The sequence below is a fragment of the Triticum urartu genome, chromosome 4, assembly GCF_003073215.2.
Source record: "Triticum urartu cultivar G1812 chromosome 4, Tu2.1, whole genome shotgun sequence".
Lineage (NCBI taxonomy): Eukaryota > Viridiplantae > Streptophyta > Magnoliopsida > Poales > Poaceae > Triticum > Triticum urartu.
This window is the reverse complement of record NC_053025.1, coordinates 406,607,876-406,612,149: the sequence shown is the minus strand read 5'-3', so window position 1 is coordinate 406,612,149 and position 4,274 is coordinate 406,607,876. Positions and strand designations below refer to the sequence as shown.

The following is a 4,274-nucleotide window of genomic DNA, read 5'->3' as shown; positions in this document are numbered from 1 at the left end:
AGATTCAGTCTAGTTTGATGGATAAGATCAGAGATGCTCAAAAGACTGACAAGGAGGTTATAACACCCACGATGCGGCTATATCTCCCACGTGTCGGAGCATGACTTAGAGGCATAACCGCATTGAAGGCAATGCCACAAGAGGGGTAATCTTTACACATCCCATGTACTGAGTAAGAAAGAGGTACAGAGTTGGCTTACAATCGCCACTTCACACAATACATGAATGAAGCATTACAACATCCAGATACAATCAAGGGCCGACTACGGAACCGAAATAAAAGAAGACTACCCCTAATGCTACAGATCCCCGATCGTCCAACTGGGCTCCACTACTGATCAACTGGAAACGAAACAACATAACGAACATGAACTTCATCTAGCTCCTCCTTGAGCTTGGTTGCGTCACCTGCACGATATCATCGGCACCTGCAAGCTGGTTTTGGAAGTAATCTGTGAGTCACGGGGACTCAACAATCTCACACCCTCGCGATCAAGACTATTTAAGCTTATAAGTAGGGTAAAAGGTATGAGGTGGAGCTGCAACAAGCACTAGCATATATGGTGGCTAACTTACACAAGTGAGAGCGAGAAGAGCAGGCAAAGCACGTTCGAGAAACTATGATCAAGAAGTGATCCTAGAACAACCTATGCCAAGCATAACTCCAACACCGTGTTCACTTCTCGGACTCCGCCGGAAAGAGACCATCACGGCTACACACGCGGTTGATGCATTTTAATTAAGATAACTTTCAAGTTTTCTACAACCGGACATTAACAAATTCCCATCTACCCATAACCGCGGGCACGGCTTTCAAAAGTTCAAATCCCTGCAGGGGTGTCCCAACTTAGCCCATCACAAGCTCTCACGGTCAACGAAGGATATTCCTTCTCCCAAGACAACCCGATCAGACTCGGAATCCTGGTTACAAGACATTTTGACAATGGTAAAACAAGACCAGCAAAGCCACCTGATGCGCCGACATCCTGATAGAAGCTGCACATATCTCGTTCTTAGGGCAACACCGGATGAGACATCCTACGAGTAAAACCAACCCTCAAGTTTCCCCGAGGTGGCCTCGCAGTCTACTTAGTTCGGACCAACACTTAGAGAAGCACTGGCCGGGGGGGGGGGGGTTTAAATAAAGATGACCCTTGAGTCTGCAGAACCCAAGGGAAGGTGGTAGGTTGTTAGTGCAAATGGTAAAATCAAGGTTGGGCCTTGCTGGAGGAGTTTTATTTAAGGCGAACTGTCAAGGGGTTCCCATTATAACCCAACCGTGTAAGGAACGCAAAATCAAGGAACATAACACCGGTATGACGGAAACTAGGGCGGCAAGAGTGGAACAAAACACCAGGCATAAGGCCGAGCCTTCCACCCTTTACCGAGTATATAGATGCATTAATTAAATAAGAGATATTGTGATATCCCAAAAAATATCCATGTTCCAACACGGAACAAACTCCAATCTTCACCTGCAACTAACAATGCTATAAGAGGGGCTGAGCAAAGCGGTAACATAGCCAAACAACGGTTTGCTAGGACAAGGTGGGTTAGAGGCTTGGCTTAGAAACATGGGAGGCATGATATAGCAAGTGGTAGGTATCGCGGCATAGGCATAGCAAAAGAGCGAGCAACTAGCAAGCAAATAGAAGTGATTTCGAGGGTATGGTAATCTTGCCTGAGATCCCGCAAGGAAGAAGAACGAGTCCATGAAGAAGGCAAATGGACGTAGTCGAACGAATCCTCACAAACGCGACGTTATGAACCAACCCGAAGAAGCAACACCGGAAAGAAGCACACAACATAGTAAACAACCAACACATGAACATGGCATGATGCACAACCAAGTATGATGCATGTCCGGCTTAAATATGCATGGCAAAGTGCACAAACAATCCTACAAATTAAGTGGAGCTCAATATGCAACTCCGTTGCATATTGAAGAAACACCGCATGACTTATTTAGTTTGATCTCGTTTATGTACTTAACAATATGTTATTAGCATGGCAAGAGGGGGAGCATAATGAAACTGTCTATCTAGGCAAGTTTAAATGAGGCCGGAACAACAAAACAACATGTCCGGAAACTCCTCATGTGCATGTTTTAAGGTTTGGTACTGTTCTGCCCTAAACACAATTTTAGAGTTGTTAAACATGCAAAGTGATGCCACCAAGTTAAGCTATGCATTTTTCTACCCCATTTACATATAAAGTTTATTAGATTTGGAGCTACGGTTAATTAGTTATGAATTAAAGCATTTTAGCATGGCATAGGAGCAAATTTAACCAAACAGAATTTTAAACATTTCAAACATAGACGTAAGATGGATATTATGAATCTAGACAAAATTCTAAGCATTTTTCATATTTGGAGTTTTTACATATGATGCATAGATCATGAGTTATAATATGCATGAAGACTAGGGACTAAACTGTAAACTGGCAATCTCCTCGATAAATAGGAAAATTGCTCTGTGAAAAAAACATGTTCCGGGCCGAATCTTAGGCGGCCCAACAGTGCAGGGGAGCTCGGGCTGCTCAATTGGCCCTGAGGCCGAATCCGGCGCTGGGCCAGGGTGGCGCTGCAGAGCTGGGCCACGAGGCCGAGCGCTGGGCCGGATGAGGCTGGGGCGGCGCTGGCCTTGGTGGGCAAGAGGAGGCCTGCACGCGGAGCGGGCGTGCGCTCGCTGCAGCGCTGCTGCATCTCGCTGCAGAAGAAAAACGACAGCGGCGCCATGGCGACAGGAAGCAGGAGGTCGCCGCGGCGGAGCTCCTTCTGGCCGGATCACGCCAGATCCCGCGGGAACGGAGCGAGGGCGTATGGATCCATGCACGAGGAGTCGAGGCAGGAGCGGAACCCGGCGCTGTAACAGAGAGCAGCGAGAGAGGGGGTCGGTGAGACAGCGAAAACTTCAGTGAAACAGAGACAAGGGAAGGGAGCAGGTGTAGCAAGGACGACCTGGCCGTGAACTTCGTCGGCGGCAGGCATGGGTGCTCGAGGTGGTCGTGGGGTGGGGCGTTGGTGCCGGATCCTGTACAGAGGACAGGCGAGGCGGAGGAAGGCGGGGCGTGGCGCTCCTGCTGGTGGCGTTGCTGTCGGCCGGCTCGCGGAGAGGGGAGAGGAGGCCACGGGGTCCTGCTGGAGCTCGCAGTCGACGAGGGTCGCCGAAGAGGAGCTCGAGGAGGAGAGGGGCGGTCGATGCAGGGTCGCCGATGAAGGCTACAGGTCCGCGAAAGGTAGCACGATGTGGCGGCGAGTGCTGACTTCCTCCCGGACGGCTGGATCGAGGGGCTTGGAGTCCCCGAGCTGCACGGGACGAGGAGGCTGCGCTGGCTGCGGAGGGAGCAGAGGATGGCTACGGGGATGGATTTGGTGGTGGATGAAAGGAAGGAGGGAACGAGACGTTGATTGGGTGGCGCTGACATCTAGGGAGGCGGTCGGGGAGATTGGATTGGGAGGACGTCACTGGTTGGATCGATGGGGATCCCGAGGTGGGAGTTGGTGAAGTGGTAGCGGCGACGATGGGTGGATGGAACAGGGGCCTAAAATTTAGGGTTAGGGGCTATATATAGCAAGTAGGTGAAAGGAGATGGATTTGGATCATCAGATCGAAATCCAACGAACGAGAATAAATGGGTTAGGAAATCCAAATGAGAAAACGGTGATGTTTTGTAGACGTTTGGGGATGATCCGGACCCAACAGTGACGACTGTCCGGGTCGGGTCCGGGACAACTCCCGGACGCGCGCGAGGAGCCGATGCACTGTGCAAGGAGGGGGTTTCGGGGCCTGGGGTTGGTAGCGGACTGTGCAGAAAGCTTTGGGCTGAGAGAAGAGAAGAGAGAGAGACCCGGCGACTGTTTCCGGAGACCGAAAACATCCGACGTTTGACCGGCTATATTGTCGCTATAGTTAATCGTTGGGGTGTCAAACGAACTCCGAATGCGATGAAATTTGGCAGGCGGCCTACTGGCAACATAACAACACCACACGCCAACTTTCATCCCATTTCGAGAACATTTTTCGGCCTCTTATAAAATACTATTTCGGACATGCTGCGGGCGCGTGCAAGTGTGTCTGGGCTCAGAACGGACAACGGAAGGAACTGGGAGACCCGGGCTAATGCAAGTTTTGAAAACATGATGATGCAATGCACATGATGACATGACAAGATGCAACACACAAGCGAATGACAAGGCAACAACATGAATAACTGGAACACACCTGGCGCAACGGTCTCGGGGCGTCACAACACTCCACCACTATGAGAGG

The 4,274-nt window shown here is 50.3% G+C and overlaps 1 long non-coding RNA gene across 1 annotated transcript; it reads right to left on the bottom strand.

Moving 5' to 3' along the window:
- Positions 1-2,343: 2,343 nt before the first annotated feature.
- Positions 2,344-3,539, bottom strand: LOC125553877. The gene is made up of 2 exons (XR_007304247.1): positions 2,963-3,539; positions 2,344-2,867 (listed from the first exon to the last, which is right to left on the bottom strand). It is a non-coding gene; the product is annotated as an uncharacterized LOC125553877 (long non-coding RNA).
- Between the last annotated feature and the right edge of the window lie 735 nt (positions 3,540-4,274).